The 18,635-nt window shown below is 43.7% G+C and overlaps 1 pseudogene; it reads right to left on the bottom strand.

The window, feature by feature from the left end:
• Window positions 1-9,498: 9,498 nt before the first annotated feature.
• Window positions 9,499-9,616, bottom strand: LOC124617103 (annotated as a pseudogene).
• Between the last annotated feature and the right edge of the window lie 9,019 nt (window positions 9,617-18,635).

The following is an 18,635-nucleotide window of genomic DNA, read 5'->3' on the forward strand; positions in this document are numbered from 1 at the left end:
TCCCTCCCACTTCCATCTACTCCTCCTCCCTTACTCTGTCCACCTCATCTTGCCCTCTGTCTGTCTAACTGTACATCTCCTCCTCCTACTCTAGCTACTCAGTCGTGCCCATCTGCATGTGTAGGCGATGGAACACATTCCGATACAAACTGTACAATGCATTTGGTCGCGCATGTCAGTAGATATATCAAGCGTTACCAAATACACATACACATGTAGGTACACTTATATGTGATTATGATTACTAGCTGAAACCCACATCTGGCAGCAGCTAGAAGGTGTGGCTTAACTCACAGCCCCTGCTCCAATGAAGCATTGTGGTAGGACACCGGCCACTGTTACACTCAGTGCTGCTCAGATGTGGTATGACCTTGCATTATAAACAATCGTGGCCAGTGGTTGAGCTGTGTCAGGGCCATTGTGACAGACTGGCACTGCCCACTGAACGCATGGGCTAGGATGGCCTCAGTTCAACCCAAACCCAGCTGTGGAAAGACCTGCCCTCTCTCTGCCCTGGCAGGTGGTGTAGTCAAGACGACCTCAAAGTCGCGATGACGTCGCGGCAGAGTCTGACACTACTACACTTGATTACATACCCAGTCTGGCTAGATGACCAGTACTGAATCCCGTCAGAGTGGATATGTTATGGTGTCATGGCTGCAGAAGTCATGTATGCCAAAGTGTCCCTTGTTTCGGTAATCATCTGTGCGCTGACCTGCAGGCAGATGGCGACGCAAGATGGGCGCCGTTGCGCAATTCTGGGTCAGCCTATTGCTTTAAGTAGTGCACTTCATGGCATCGAACCCATTTGCCTGGGCTCGTGTCGCTACAGTACATAGCAAGCAATTATTTGGGTAACCTCACTTCAGCAGTTCTTTTGACCTGAGCATTAGGTTGCTATCCCAGTCCAGGTCGGTCAGCCACCATCCAAACCTCATTAGCACTGTTGGAAGCTCGGTTCTTTCGGTGGGGTCCCAAATTTGCTCAGCGAGGACAAGGTTACGAAATCTAATAGGCAGTTTCAGAGGTTTGCTGTCTGTAGGCTAGGCTGAAGTAGTTCATGGCCAAACAGTGGGTGAGCTTGAACGTTCTCAGCTTTCAGTTTCTCATGATCACAGCATCTTCTTGACAAATATTGGGAAGTACAATACCAGCTACACAGTAAACATTCTTAACAGGATTAGGTCTTAAGTACCTCATAATTAGCCTGCATGCTTCGTTCACGGCAGGGTACCGAGTTTTGACTTGAGGCGACTTATACCAAACAGGGGAGGCGTACTCTGTTGCAGAATAGCACAGTGCGAAAATATTGATTCTGAGAACTTTTGGCTTAGCTCCCCAGTTTGTGTCTCTTAAGTTTCTCAAGATCTTATTCCGAGCTCTGGGCTTATGTTTGACTTTGGAGCACTGTTGTCTGAAGGTGAGGAAGTGGTGCAGCGTTGCTCCTACGTACTCTGAAGTGAAGCAATGTTCCAAGATTGTGCCATTGCAAGACAAAGTGTTTTCCTCAGGCCTCCCTGTACCAGACATAAACTCACAGCGAAGAGTTTCTGACAGGTTGAGTTGTAGGTGGTGATCCATATAGCGTGTGCCTAGTTCTTTAAGAGTATCATCAAGAGTAAGTTCTATCGCTGAAGACTACAACAGCGTCTTGGACACCTGAACTGTCTCCAGCTGGAAACGAAAACTCCGAGAGAGGGGCCGTGTAATTATACATCCAAGTGCTGTGTGAGAAACCGTCTGTACCGTACGCAGGAATGAGCGGTGCTGTGGCATGAGCCGCTACACACAAAGCTGTAGCCGGTTAGAGCGCGCGTCGCCGCTTAGAACGACGCCAGCGTCGTAATTAACGTCACACCTGGAGGAAGGCGGGCGGTGGGGGAGGGAAAGCTTGAGGAGGACAGCAGCGGCGGGGGCAGGGAAGGAGAGGCAAAAATACCTCCCTCCGGCGCGCTTTCTTCTGCGCTTTAAGAAAAGCAGCCTCACAAACTTAATAACCTTAATAGAATTACAGAAGTTTCTCACCCGGCCGGAATTTGCCCCACTTATTTTCCTCACAAAAGAACTGTAAGCTGTATAAATGTTTGCACAAAATTCCGCCCCGGAAATAACTGTTCGGCTCCCCCAGTCTCTCTATCTGTCTCTCCCTTTCTTCCAGTTTCCTTTTATCTGCTGGCTCGTCGAGGTGTTGCTACACCCAACACAGACCGGGAACGCCATTACACGACATTTGATATGGATCCATTGCAGCCAACAGAATTAGAAAACCTGAGTTTTTCTTATAGGAAATACTGAAACGAAACAATCTTGTTTCACAGGAGATTTAAGGGGTAATATTGAAATCAAATGCTATGCATATTTTGTTGTGAGCAATCTCCGAAAAATATTATCTTATTTTTTGCTTGCCTTACTGATTATTTCCTCAAATTCAAACAATTTTACGATAACGTTGGCATATGACCTTGTCACTAAACTATTTTCTTTTCTAACCATTCGCGATCTATGACTGTCATAAGGATGCTGATACTTAAAACCGCCTTTTAGCATATTTTAATAGGTAATGTAACAAACCATAGTGTATTCGGTTAATCATCAATTGTAATACTACGGTTCTTTCAGTTCGGGCACTTAGAAAAAGAATTAATGCGAGCAACGTACCCATGCAGTTCGTAGAACTCAGATCTTGCAAATACGGGGATACGCTGAAAAGTAATGCCTCCAAATTTTTTATTCTGTTCTCAATATCGATTGACGTTTTACATCGCATGCATATTTCTCGATCGACTTTCCTGTGGTCTGCTGTAAGTTGCAACCCTCTGCCGCTAAAGGGCTCCGAAACTTAACTTGTAATATAAAGGTGTGTAACTAAACTATGTGATCAAAAGTATCCGGACACCCCCCAAAAACATACGTTTTTCATATTAGGTGCACTGTGCTGCCTCCTGCTGCCAGGTACCTCTTATTAACGACCTCACTTGTCATTGGGCATCGTGAGAGAGCACAATGGGGCGCTCCGAGGAACTCACGGACTTCGAACGTGGTCAGCTGATTGGGTGTCACATGTGTCATATGTCTGTACGCGAGATTTCCACACTCCTAAATATTCCTAGGTCCACTGTTTCCGATGTGATAGTGAAGAGAAAACGTGAAGGGACACGTACAGCACAAAAGCGTACAGGTGGACCTCGCCTGCTGGCTGACAAAGACCGCCGACAATTGAAGAGGCTCGTATTGTCTAATAGGCAGACATCAGACCATCACACAGGAATTACAGACTAGGAGAAATTCATTTAACGTATTCTGTAGATGTAGTATATATAGGGGCCGGAAAGGCGAACAAACAAACAAAGAAAAGTTGCGCAACAGACATCTTTTAAACTGGAAGAAATTTATGGCTGTGGACAGCAACTCACTATAAATTCGGACTCCCAAGGAGCAAAGACATGACAAACATTATCGTCAAAGAATTTTTCGTACACCTGAATGTGATGAAACGATACTGAAACGTGTGGGAGAAGATACACAACAGGTGTCCACCATCATGGGAGTCCTCACTAGAGTACCAGTTTCTGTGAGTTAAATTTGTTTCTGGTGTCTTTGTGTCAATAAGAAACTGAATATTCATTTTCTACGAATAGTTCTTTAACAAAAATACATAGTTTTCAGTCATGTAACATACATGTAAGACACTCTTTACATCAGTAGGTATAGCAGCAGCACGGTTAATTACAGTTTGGTTAAGTAACAAGTGGACCAAGACTCCTACTAATCCAGAGTTCTGCCAAACTGGCTTCGACTAAAATAGCACCACATTCACAAGAATAGTTGTCTTCAGGAGTGTAAAGGGCTGCACAAGAAGAGATGGAATAAAAAATGAAGATATTCGGAATGATCTGAATGTACATGCTGTTAATGGGGAAATAACTGAAAACAGAGGTGGACACAACTTATGATTAGAATGGTGACAGTGTATCCAAGAGAATCCTGAACTATGTATGGGCTTACGGAAGCTGCGTATGTCGTCCCACACTGAGACCATTGCACAATAAGAATGGTGAATTATCGAAAGAGAGTGCGTTTTCTAGATTCCCTGCAGACACCGGTCTGCTGCGAAACGGATAACAAGTGCCTCACAGCACGCGACAGAAATGGCGCGGCAATTGGAGACATACTGCAAAGTTGATGTAAGCAGGACAGTACCATTCCTGTCGGCAAAACATCTAAACTGGACATAGATTCGCAGTGAAATTCTGGGGAACATGAGCCGAATGCAATGTCGCCTTTAGCAGTAGTGAAATACTGCGATCAACTTGACCAAGGCAGCAAAGATGTTTCTGATGCTGATCAGGGAACTCCAAATCTTGCACTATGCGATTTCATTGTTTTCGGCAAACTGAAAAAAATAACTGAGGTGTACTGTGAGGACGTATACACAGTGGTTCTCGAATGGCTGTGTGGGCAAGGAGCGAATTTCTGTTGTCGAGGAACTGAACGATTGGTACAACGTTCCAACCGTTGTTTACTGACGCTTGGTTAATATGGCCAAAAACATTGTCATGTATCACTGTCACTTTGAAGAATAATGTAGCATTCAATAAAAGTTACCTGGCCTGCTATAATAATGTGTAACTTTTTGAAGTCCCCTCATACAGTCCGAAAGGAACCAGAGACATAGATTGACCAAGGAAAGGATGGACATGAATTATGTGAAGACGGAGTAAGCATATGCCTAATCCCTGTGAGTTAAACGATGACGATGACGAATTGTATGTATACATAGGAAAGGTACTTGAGTAAGGCTAAGAGTAGACCATTAATTAACTAACTTCCAGACATTTTCTAATGATGTCACTATTTAGCAGTGTCCAAACTACACTGGGCATCAAACAACACTGATTATGACACATTTTGTACAACATAGAGAATCATAACTGTGGACAAGAAAAAATACGAGTATATTACTTTCCTCTTTAGTACCTGCTGCTTGACTCTATACTGACACTTAACAGGAAACCAAAATAATTTATAAGCTATGTCTAGACCGTACGATGAATCGTACTTGTCACTGCATATCTAAACGGCAGGTATAATAAAAGTGGCCCGGACGAGTGCGTACGACTGGACGTAAATGTATGCATATAACCACACTTCGTGAAGCGAATAACACGTGTACACCAGCCACGTGGTCCAGACCAATAAAGAGCGAAGTGCAGGCTGTGTGTGAGTGTAGCAGTGCAAAGGGGACGACGGTACTGAAGTGGGGCAGTGCGTCTTCGTTGTCGAAAGTTACGTGGCAACGAAGTCAAGAAAAGGTGTGGCGAGTTTTATGCTGAGAAATTTAATGGTGTCAAAGTTCCAGCAAAGAGTGCCATGCAGCGCTTAGTCGGAAAATACCGTCAGTAAGGATCTGTTTTGAACAAGTCAAAAAACATTCCGAAACGTGCCCGCACACCAGAAAATGTGGCTACAGTTGACCATAAAATACATCAGACTGCTACCAAACCAACATGACGCCTATCGCAAGAGACCGACATATCAAGTCGATCAAAGGGACGCATGAGTACCTGTTGTTCATGTGTTAAGGCCAGCAGATGTTCAGCGCCTCCAGTTTCGTGAGAGGCTGTTCACTGAGATAACAGTGAATGGCTTGCACATGGATATGTTCATGTCTTACGAAGCTCGGTTTCACCTGAGTGGCTATGTTAATTCGCAGAATCAGAGGTTCTGAGCAACAGAGAATACCCATAACTGCCACGAAGCACCATTGGATGATCGGGTGGTCGGGGTTTGATGCCCAGTGTCTGCACCCTGCTTTATTGCTACCATCTTCTTTCATGAGGTATTCACTTCGGCGTGTTACATTGCGAACATTTGAAACCATTTGTGCAGCATTAATGGAGGAGGAAAAGACCTACAATTACTTCCAGCAGGTTGGAACGACTTCCCATACAGCCGGCCGAATCTTAGACCACATTTACACAATCTTCACGCGTGACAGAGATGTTAGCAGAGATCTGTCTGGGCGCGGCCCTAGCTGGCCACGCACGTCACCCATCTGTCAGTGTCCGATTACTCTGTAGGGGACCGTACCAGTCTTTAGGATCTGCAGTAGAACATTTCGGCTGAGACTGCAGTAATTCAAGCAGACCAGCTTCGATCCACCTTCAGCAACTTGCTGACCAGGTCCCAGAAGTGCCAAGAAATGACTAGCGTCAACATCTGCCATAGTCAGGTTAATACGGAATATCCTTTCTTCTGCTGTGTTTCTTAGTATCCTGGAACTATGTTCTCCGGAGCACTTGCATTTGCCCACCCTGTATAAAGATAGCAAGTCCGAAACAATGATAATGAAGCACGATGAATCGACAATAAAGTAAAGCTGATGACTAAGTTAATATTGGTAGTTATAACGGCTAGAATTTGCTGAATGCATAATAAATCGCTTTGCGTTGCAACGATATATAACAATATAATCTAAGATAATTACACACTAGGAGAATGAAGTAGGCAACATCAGGAATTGCACTTTCAAAAACATTTACTCCCAAGAAAATCAACAAGTTAATGAAATAGAGCATATTTTCACAACGTTATCTAGAGGCAGCTTTCATCATTTCGTTGAGAGTGTCGGTTATTGTCAGGTCCGTCCTCCGACTAGAACATAATGCTCTCATCCCCACATCATCCATAATTCGTATATCAATTTGATCTCCTCGATCAACAGATAGATATGCTTGTGAAGCCAATAACCAATGCGTCTGATCCAAGGTAAAGGCTGAACAACTTGTAAGAATGTCCAATTCGTTCACTGCTACTGCTATTCCTACATCTTCCCCGCGCGATTATTTTTCTTCATTATTATTATTATTATTTTTATACATTGCAGATACACGTACACGCCTGCTGTTAATTCTGCTACCCTGTTTTCAGATAACTTAAAAGTAATTTAAATGAGTAGGAAACAATAATTGAAAAGTGATTTAACTGATAAGGGAACATAATTTCCTTATTACCACGATACAGTGAAATTACCGAGAACTGTCATGATTAAAGCAGATGTGAATTTCGTAGACTTTAATAGCTGTAGAAACTTACTCAGTTTTGCGCTAGATCTGAGGCTACGTTCCATTTATGTGTGTGCCACATAATATTCAATTTACATGTGTACCGCATAATATTGTATTTGTATGTGTACCGCATAATATTCTATTTATATATGTATCACATACTGTCTGAAATTGTAACTACTTAATAACTTACACGGAATATCTGATGCAGATACAGAAAAATAAATAAAAATAGGTGATATTCCGGTTATACTGTATCATTTAAATTTGCGAAATAAAATGACAAAATTATCTTTTCGATATGATTCCTGACGAAGGATATGATGATATCCTCTATAGAAGTTTTGCGTCGATAGAGGGCCAAATTAATATTTTGAATCAAACTTGTAAAGCTACTTAAGTCATATAGCTATTCAGTTTTCACACAGACTATAATCACTAGGCTGATTAACATGCAGTCGCCTATCGTGAAGACATTAAAATATTAAAGTTTCGTACGACATATGCAGCAATGTCCTGGGGAGAGTGCTGGGATTGTGGTATCTTGACTTGGGAAACAAAAGTTAACAGTTTACACCCGTCTGTAGCACTACCTTCGTCGTTTGTAGTAACGATTAACTAGTAACTCGTTTCTTTGAGGTCCCTCTAAAAACAAAACTGTTGTTCTGACGAAAAGACATTTCCTTAAAGACGAAGCGAAACATACACATTATAGTAACAGCTTATTGTTAGGTACTTGCGCGAGAGCTATGTATAGTGCTGTCCCCAGCCAATAAAAGGGTCATGTGCTCTACTGGAAAATGACACAATTAATCTTTACCCATTGTGCTATTACGTTAATAAATAGCTGTCATGTGGAACCGCAAAGCTGCGTTTCTCGTCTGCTATTATATATTATACAAGTAGCTGTCATATGCAACCGCAGATTTGCGTTTTCGCTCCATTCAGAAATATTTCATTTCTTAATACTGGGCATCTTTAAATGATTCTTAAGTTAATACCTGACTGTATCCACTTTCTAAGTACAGATATTTTGTGTGTGATTAAGTCATTTAACACATTTTGGAATACACCATCTTCGCCTGCAACTGTAAAAATCATTAATTTATAAAACTCACTACAGTAATAACTCATCTTACAAATAAGTAATTTTAACAGTGTATAGGACGAAAAGTACTTTTAATAAGTTTCTAACTGAGCTACTATTTTCTGTTTCTGTTAATTGCAGATCCAGTGAGATCACTCAAACTAAAGATGGTTGGGTGAGGGAAAAAAACGAAACCAAAAAAAGACTATAGGCTTCCCTGTTGCATGCGTTATTAATATAATCATACAGAAAAGAGGGAATCATTTACAACGTAACTGGAGGTTAAGGTCTAGGGAAGAAGGGGGCAGGGGAGGGATCGTAGGTGGCTATATCTTATCGGAAACGTGGCACAATCCTGCTAAAGGTAACATTTACAATTGTCAGGTTGTACAGTAGCTTACTTTGCTTCTGGCTGAGATCACGGTAACGCGAACGTCACATTTTTATTAAACTCAAGAGTGATTACTCATTACTCTACTTTTCGTACGGGTGAAGCATAGTAACTGGCTCTGCGCAGAACAGGAACTAGGCCTCTTCCCAACTCTGTTATACTTTCTTTCCATCTCCATCCTCTTCTTTTTCGGGCACTCAAATAATTCAGCTTCGTTCCTCCCAAGATACAGTCGTAAAAGTGAATTAGAAAAGTTTTATACCGGGGAAATACGGACGTACGAGATAGACAGGGCATTAAATTCCCACACGCAAGTGCGAGTTGGCTGCGGCGCAGTCTCTAGTAAACGAAGGAAGCGAACTGTGTGGAACGAGACGCGCGTACGACTGTGAGCACCGTAGCTGGGCAGCGCGCGGGTTCGTGGCCTACCATACTCGGGAATGATGTGTGTGTGATTCTGTTAGCCTGCGGTTACGGTGACTTTAATCTTCCGTGCGAAGTACTTATTTTGAAAATCAACCGGTTCTTGTGTCTGTTTATTGCTGACAGTACAACAGGCCTAGTTGTTTAACACATTCCTCCGTCTTACTTAAGTAACGGTAAAAACTGTTCGAAAAAAAAAAAGACATAACTGCCGGATAGTTGCAGTATGACTTGGATTTTGTTCGCGATTAGTTCCGGCTATACACTGCTCTGCAGAACTTAAGGATACAAAGATTAGCGTAGCACATTATGTAAAAACTAAACTCCTCCTGAACATGCCATGAAGGCCCAAAGGTATCGACCGGCCGCCGTGTCATCCTCACCCACAGGCGTCACTGGATGCGGGTATGGAGGAGCATGTGGTCAGCACACAGCTCTCCCAGCCGTATGGCAGTTTACGAGACTGGAGCCGCTAGTTCTCAATCAAGTAGCTCCTCAGATTCCCTCACAAGGGCTGAGTGCACCCCACTTGCCACCAGCGCTTGGCAGACCGGATGGTCACCCATCCAAGTGCTAGCCCAGCCCGACAGCTCTTAACTTCGGTGATCTGACGGGAACCGGTGTTACCACTGCGGAAAGGCCGTTGGCATAACATATTAAGTACTCACTGGAAATTAGTGGAAGTGCCGGAACATTTTTCCAGACATCTGAGAGTAACGCACTGAACTTGGACCTCACATGGCGTGAGGTGAAGGTGACTGTATCGGCAAATAGGGCTGGCCCCGCAACTCGAGGCAGTTGAAGGAACAGGAAAAGACAGTATGTGGCAAGCAGCGTGTGGCGTCGGTGCATTGTGGTGGTTGTCTTTATTACAACATGGCCCAGAGACAACACCTGAATGACTTAATACGGGAAGGATAAGCGACAAACTGAAAGAAGGACAAAGTTTGACGAGTGTAGCCCATGAGTATGGTATTGCTTAGAGAGCTGTTTTACGTGCAAGGGGAGCATTCTGAACCACAGGCACTGCTGGGCAACCACAGCAGCAGATGACTGCTACATTGTGAAACAGGAAAGAAGGGACGCACTTCAAATAGTGGGTGCAATTTCAACATCGTTTAACAGGATTGCAAGGCAGGCAGTCTCTCTCTCCACAGTGGTACGGCGACTGCATCGTGGTGTCTCTTTGCTCGACGACCGGTACGTTGTATTCCATTAGACACCCGCACACCAGCGGCACTGTTTTTGGTGGTTTCAAGAGCATAGGGACTGCACAAACGAGGAATGGAGCCGCGTGCTCTTCTAGGACGAAAACAGATTGTCTGAGTAGTGATTTTCGGCGTAGTCTCATATGGCGGTGGGTGGCAACACGTAATGCACCCAGGAACATTGTCGAACGTGATCGTTCTGGTGGTGCAGGTGTTAGGGCGTGTGTTTGGGGGGAGGAGGGAGGGGAGGGGGCCCACTGACCTCAAAATCTTTGAACACACTACACTCACTGATCAACGTCACTGTGATAATGTACTCCTCTCGCATGTGGGGAGCATTCGACCCTGACTTCATTTTATGGCTACAATGCGCGACCTCACATCGAACAGCGCAGGTGGGGGAGCACATGAAACGAGAGGATATTCGGCGAATGGCCTCGCCTGTCCGTTCCCTCGACTTAAATCCCATCGAGCACGCATGGGATATGTTGGGGGGAAGTATTGCAGCCAGTCGAGATGCACCAACGACCATCCATCCATCCATCCAAAGACCATCCAGCATAGTGATCGAAGAAGACGAAATGAATTTTGTGTTTTGGAGGGCACTCAGCTTAGGCAGTTCGTGCAGCAATGTTGACCATTGTGCTGTGGTGCTGTGATGGTGTAGTGGTAGCATTTCTGACTAGCAAGCAAGAAGACCCGGATTCGAGTCCTTTCTTCTTAGCGAAATCAGTGAAACAAAGTGCTTCTCACCAAACATCTGTCATGCTCGCGGCCAACTCAGTGTCAAAAGTATGCCCAGTTGTACTACCAGTGTTTTTCTTTTCGTTGTTTTACTCTATTGTCTAGGATACAATCATTACTTAGTGGAAAGTGCCAACTACTCATCATTTTTTCTTAAATGATTTCCTTTACTATGTGCCCTATAAAATTTATATTGTTTACTCACACTGTCCTCTCCGCTTCTCTTGTATATTATGACATACATTTCTCTCTTCTTCAATTTATGTATAATCTGTAGTATATGTAAAAAGTTTCTTCCACTTCTGCTCCATCTATCATGCTGATGTTTCCCTCATACTGTCCCATCTAACAGTGCAAACTAATGGAAGAGATCAAACCAGAATGCACAATGTGCCTGTGGCATCACAAGTGCTTGATATACAGAAGCATGAACTCAGTCAATGTGTCGATGCTACATATAAATTATTATGCCTGTCCTGCAATGTGTTACCCAAAAAAGATGACAAATGGCCATGTAAAAAGGTTTCAAGGAACAACAATAAGAAAAAGAAAAGAATATACAAACGAAAACCTATAAAATGACAGTAATGTTAACCAACACTAGGAATATAATAGGTTCATAGAATAAAATGTTTTTTAATGTATCATTCTTAATATACAGGGTGTTACAAAGAGGTACGGCCAGACTTTCAGGAAACATTCCTAACACACAAATAAAGAAAAGATGTTATGTGGACATGTGTCCGGAAACGCTTAATTTCCATGTTAGAGCTCATTTTAGTTACGTCAGTATGTACTGTACTTCCTCGATTCACCGCCAGTTGGCCCAATTGAAGGAAGGTAATGTTGACTTCTGTGCTTATGTTGACATGCGACTCATTGCTCTACAGTACTAGCATCAAGCACATCAGTACGTCGCATAAACAGGTTAGTGTTCATCACGAACGTGGTTTTGCAGTCAGTGCAACGTTTACAAATGCGGAGTTGGTAGATGCTCATTTGATGTATGGATTAGCACAGGGCAATAGCCGTGGCTCGGTACATTTCCAGAACGAAGGTGTCCCGACAGGAAACCTTCGAAGCAATTGATCGGCGTCTTATGGAGCACGGAACATTCCAGCCCATGATTCGCGAACGGGGAAGACCTAGAACGACGAGGACACCTGCAATGGACGAGAAAATTTTTCGTGCAGTTGACGATAGCCCTAATGTCAGCGTCAAAGAAGTTGCTTCTGTACAAGGTAACGTTGACCACGTCACTGTATGGAGAGTGCTACGGGAGAACCAGTTGTTTCCGTACCATGTATAGCGTGTGCAGGCACTATCAGCAGCTGATTGGCCTCCACGGGTACACTTCTGCGAATGGTTCATTCAACAATGTGTCAATCGTCATTTCAGTGCAAATGTTCTCTTTACGGATGAGCCTTCATTCCAACGTTATCAAATTGTAAATTTTCACAATCAAAGTGTGTGGGCTGACGAGAATCCGCACGCAATTGTGCAATCACGTCATCAACACAGATTTTCTGTGAACGTTTGGGCAGGCATTGTTGGTGGTGTCTCGATTGGGCCCCATGTTCTTCCACCTACGGTCAATGGAGCACGTTATCATGATTTCATACTGTACGCTCTACCTGTGCTGCTAGAACATGTACGACACAACATGTGGTTCATGCACGATGGAGCTCCTCCACATTTCAGTCGAAGTGTTCGTACGCTTCTCAACAACAGATTCGGTGACCGATGGATTGGTAGAGGCGGACCAATTCCATGGCCTCCACGCTCTCCTGGCCTCAACCCTCTTGACTTTCATTTATGGGGGCATTTGAAAGCTCTTGTCTACACAACCCTGGTACCAAATGTAGAGACTCCGTGCTCGTATTGTGGACGGCTGTGATACAATACGCCATTCTCCAGGGCTGCATCAGCGCAACAGTGATTCCATGCGACGGAGGGTGGATGCATGTATCCTCGCTAACTGAGGAAATTTTGAACATTTCCTGTAACAAAGTGTTTGAAGTCGCGCTGGTACGTTCTATTGCTGTGTGTTTCCATTCCATGATTGATGTGATTTGAAGAGAAGTAATAAAATGAGCTCTGACATGGAAAGTAAGCGTTTCTGGACACATGCCCACATAACATATTTTCTTTCTTTGTGTGTGAGGAATGTTTCCTGAAAGTTTGGCCGTACCTTTTTGTAACACCATGTATTGAAATAAATATATATATATATATATAATTACAAAAAAAGAGTCCTGGCCGCAGCACAAATTTTAATTCATTTTGTCTGCTTCGATCATTATCGTAGATAATAGAAAGAGACTTAAATGTCTCAGGGAAACGTTTACGTATAAGACCATCCATCAGTTTTCAACCACTCTGGTGGGGGAATGGAATGCCCTACCACAAGAATTGCTCTCCAACTTTGTCATCAGAATGGGAGCACGTTGCAGAGCTTGACCTGCCGTCCGTTGTCGTCACACACCCTATTACAATTCTTGTTCCGCCTTTTTTAATGTCCAGGTGACCATCACGAATCGCAATGCCTTCCGTGTAATTATTGTCTTTGAGTAAAACTATCACGTCTGCCTTCTCATTCATATTTCTTTCAGTTACCTTGTATACTATACTATACTGTAGCAGGTCTTTCCATATATGGTTCAAGTTTCAAGTAGCTATGTTACTTCGCAGTTGACATATGATAAAAAAAAAACTACTACCATATCTTGCCGCCGACGTCATTTCACATCGGCTTTCTTGGAAGTGCTGTTTTAGTCATACGAGACACATGGGTAAAATTTTGTTACTCCAAAAACTTCATTATTGCAACCACCTAATGAGGGATTGGTGTTAGTCCTTCTCTACATGTCTACCTTTCAATCCGACACATTTTTCGCTGCTGTGGATTAACTTGGCGGAGATCTTTGTTGCAGAAGTAGCATTTAGCAGTTCAGGAAACGTCGCACCGCGAAAATCACGTCGTCGTCGTCGTCGTCGTCGTCCTGGAGAATATCTGCCATGCACTGGTTTTCTCACAGAAGAAAGATAAATAAGTAAATGAGTGACATGTCAGTAAAATAAGACTGGTGACACAAATGCAGCAGTCCAGAGAAGCAGCATATGTGATAGCGGTTCTAGGCGCGTCAGTCTGCAACCGCGCGACCGCTACAGTCGCAGGTTCGAATCCTGCCTCGGGCATGGGTGTGTGTGATGTCCTTAGGTTAGTTAGGTTTAAGTAGTTCTAAGTTCTAGGGGACTGATGACCTCCGATGTTAAGTCCCATAGTGCTCAGAGCCTTTTGAACCATTTTTTTGTGATAGCGACGTGTACAGAATAAACTGGGACGTTGCCGTGGAGAAAAAACGCCCACTCGGATAGTTTCCGAGACACTTGGTCTTGACAGCCTCTCCTAACCTCGTCAGGAGATTTCGGTAGTACGCTCTTGGGACGATTCGAAAAAGAAAAAAAAAATAGCGTTCGCTTCCCGGATGATACTTGGGTCATAACCTCTTGGGGCAATGGTGAATGCATACGTTTCGTCAGATAGCTTTGCCCCTTCGTCTCCGACTCGCAGTCGTCCACCCAGTACTTGTCCATGATGACTAGGCCGATAAAGAAGTTGTTTGTGTGGGTGTGAGACAAGTGCAACACTTCTGCTGGTGCCTTGTTTCGGCGAGGTTTTCGAATGGGTGTGAGCAGACGTGTATATCAACGCTCGCCGACCTGCGCCACTTTCAAAATATCCTGCAAGACGTAGAAAACTGATCCATGACTTTTTTTCACATTTACGCTATCGCCTCAATTGTGGTACTCCGGACCATCAGAGCTTCCAGTTTTCTCGTGATTCCCAGTTCTTCACAGGGAGAAGTGTGCCACTTTGTACTTCCTCATTCAGACCTGTCTCCATACAGTGGAAATGTATGCGCCACCTGATCACTGAGTAATACACGGTCCAGTAACATTAATGTGACCATTGTCCATATTGAATGTCAACGGGCAATAACCGCTCACAGACGGCAGGTGGCAGCACTAGCAGTGGAGGGTATATATAGCGTGTCGGGGGAAGGGGACACACAAAACAGTGTAATCGTTGTAATTCGGAAACGGAACGATTTACCTGACGTCCAAAAGGGCATTATCATTCGCTTTCGGGCCAAGGGTGGGAGCATTTTTTAAAGGCTAACTCTGTAAACTGTTCGCGAGCCCTCGTGGTTAAAGTACATCATGCATGACAAAAGGCGCTATCCAAAATTGGCACCAAGGCAACTGCAGTGAACCGCGGGCCGTAGATGATAGGGGTGAATGACAGCAGCGGAGATGTGTACGGGCGAGTACACGTGCAACTGTTGAGCAACTGACCTACCACATGAATTAAGAGGCTACCAACGGCGTCTACTCGAGGACCGTTCAGCGAACGTTGTTGCATGTGGACCTCCGCAGCAAACGCCTGGCTCATGCACCGACGCTGACTGCTGTTTGCGGTTAAAGGCGCTGCAGTCTGGAACCGCAAGACCGCTACGTCGCAGGTTCGAATCCTGCCTCGGGCATGGCTGTTTGTGATGTCATTAGGTTAGTTAGGTTTAACTAGTTCTAAGTTCTAGGGGACTAATGACCTCAGCAGTTGAGTCCCATAGTGCTCAGAGCCATTTGAACCATTTGACTGCTGTTCATCAGCGACAGAAGAAAACTTTGCACGCTTGTACTGCAACTCGACATCCACAGGGTGGCGCCAGGTGACCTCTTCAGATGTGAATCACTTTTCATGTTCCATCGGACTGCATTGATGTGTGCGGCGTTAAACGTCTGAAAGCAAACGCTCTGCAACAATCGTAGCAAGGGTCAAGGCCGGAGAATGGAGCGTTATGGTCTGGGGAATGTTTTCACGGCATTCCCTGGGTGATATCGTCATTCTGGAAGGCAAAGTGGATCAACACAAGTATGTATCTATTCTTGTGGATCATGTTCACCCCTACGTGCAGGTTGTTTCTCCTCGCCACTATGGCATCTACTAGCAGGACAACGCAACCTGTCCCACAGCTTGCAGTGTACATGCGTGATTCGAAGAGCGCTAGTATGAGTTCACCACTCTCCCCTGGCCACCAAACTCTCCAGATTGAAACCCAGTCGAGACTCTTTGGCTGTACATCGATCACGCTGGTCACGCCATGGATCCTCAACTGGGTAACCTAGCGCAGATGGCCACGGCGCTGGAGTCGGCTTAGCTCCACAGCCCTGTCGGTATCCTCCAGAGCGTAATTGACTCCGTTCCTGCACGTTTCGCAGTGGTTCGCGATACAAAAGGTGGTTATTCAGGCTTTTTACAGATCGTCACACTAATCTGGCTGGACAGGGTATGATGGTGCGTTCTTGCCGTTCAAGTTCACCAAAACAACATGCATTGTTTGTAGTCCATTTGCAGTCCTCGAAGATAGGCCGTATTCTTGAGAAACACTTTGTTAAGGTGATCTTCCGGTCCCCCACGAATTTGCAGCTCTACTCTGCTCTGTGAAGGACAATTTACAACTCCGTGAAGCGGGTGTGTATCAGATTCCTTGCGGAAATTATGAGAAGTCGTACATAGGTCAAGAAACACGTATCGTTCATGAGAGATGTGTGAAGCATCGAAGGTACACACGCTTATTACAGCCAGACAAGTTAGCTGTGGCCGAACATTGTATTGACAAAGGGCATTCCATGAATTACAGTGATGTGAAGATTTTAACATCCACCTCTTCCTTTTGGGAATCTGTCTTCAAGGAAGCTATAGAGATTACATTAGCTAATAACTTAATAAATAGAGATAATGGTTTTAATTTGGACAAAGCATGGAATCCGGCTCTTGGGGGTAATTAAACTGCAGGGAAGTCGACATGGTGACACCGCCGTCGATCATACATCGATAAGCGAATCGAGTGTGTGTACGCCTTCGCCACAGGCGGCGCATGTGTAAGCGTATTTCTTTGCCGCCGACCAGCATCTGTGACCCGCATGCGCAGTACCGCCGCGGTGGAGCATATAAGGCCACGCTTGGCATCTTGTCATCAGTCTTGTGACTTACTCCGAGGATGGCCGGACGATACGCGACTGAAATATCAGGGGAGGAAATTTTATTTGCGCGGCTGCATGCCCGAAATTTAATGGACTATTCATTACGCCGCGAGAAGTAGAATTCACAACGACTGTTTGCAGTGTTGTTCGCTTTCAAATACAGAAAACGAATTAAAACATGATAGTCCACTTTATCAGAGGCCTGCCCCCTTAAGTTTCGGTAGCTCTAGTGGTGTTCCACGGTACTTTGGGGCGGCGATTTCAGTATATACCTGAACTACAGATATGTACCTATAAACAAACAAGAGGTTAATTAAGTAACTTCATTTTTCCAAGTGACAATTAAAACAGTATGACGGCCCGTGATATGTCAATTCTCCCATACTTCAATTTGTTTTTAAGTTAATACATAATTTAAGTCTTTAAATGTATGTAACATAGCCCTTTAACGTGCAGGAAATGGTTAAGCCTTCTTGCGACACTGGTTGTTGTGTACGCCACTGGTCTTAAATGGTGTTTATTACTTTATTTACTATAAACAATCTGTTTTATTGGTATTAATATATTCATAATAGTTTCTTTGATAATTACAAATATCATTTTCGTGATTCTAAGTATGTAGGCGTGATATATCAGCGAACAAGTAATGATATGAATATTTACGGATGGTCTTTGAGGCACTCGTCTCGAGAGCTAGTTTTGTGTTCAGTTAACATTTGTCATCTGGGGATTTACTGCTCTGACATCTTTTGGTATAAACGAGGGTAAGTTCACTTTACAATAACGTTCCCAATATTATAAAGCATCAAATTTATATGGCGGAAGGGGAAGAGGGGAACGGTTGTAAGCATATTCACAGCCGGTTTCCTCTGCGCAGTATAAATTGTTGCGAATTCAGGTTACTAGTTATATCCAATTTCACTGATTATATACTGTGATACGCTTCTTCTAATGAAGCAAGAGCATTGCAGGTAACATTATTTCACATATTATCTCGAAAATGTTAACCGCTGAGATAATATGAATTGGTTCCGCTGACAGTGCGTATGCATTGATTACTGAAAGTATGCACCACGAGGAAGACAATTTATGCAGACACTCGAATGTAATAAACATATTATTTACTCATTTTTGGTTCGTTTTTATAGTTAGACGAATTATACTAACAATCGTTAATACTTCTTTTAGATATATAAGAGCGACTAAATGACGATAGCATAGTTCCATGGCACTTTGAAACGACCCCTTTGAAAAATAAAACATGACTGTGCTTAAACTGACACACAATATTTTTGGTGCAACGCAATCTTTCAAAAATCCCTACAAAAGAATGGCCCTGACTAACATTAACCTATACGTTTCACAAATCACTTACCTCACAAAAATCTTCGTTACTCGAACTACTACAAAACAGCGAGCGCCACTACTGCCAGCTAAATAAAAGATCCAAACTATGGAAGGCACTAACTACTGATAGGCATAGTTAGCAAATGAATGATTTTAATAGAGAAGAAAAAATGTATTTACCTTAATAGTCATAATATATATAGCAGTTCATGACATCCATTCTTACAAATGTACTGTTTCTGATGGACACACATCCAGATTATCCATTCTCAAAAATTCACCATCTCACTTCCCCACATCCACCACGGCTGGCGGCTCAC

The sequence above is a fragment of the Schistocerca americana genome, chromosome 5 (genome assembly GCF_021461395.2).
Source record: "Schistocerca americana isolate TAMUIC-IGC-003095 chromosome 5, iqSchAmer2.1, whole genome shotgun sequence".
Classification (NCBI taxonomy): domain Eukaryota; kingdom Metazoa; phylum Arthropoda; class Insecta; order Orthoptera; family Acrididae; genus Schistocerca; species Schistocerca americana.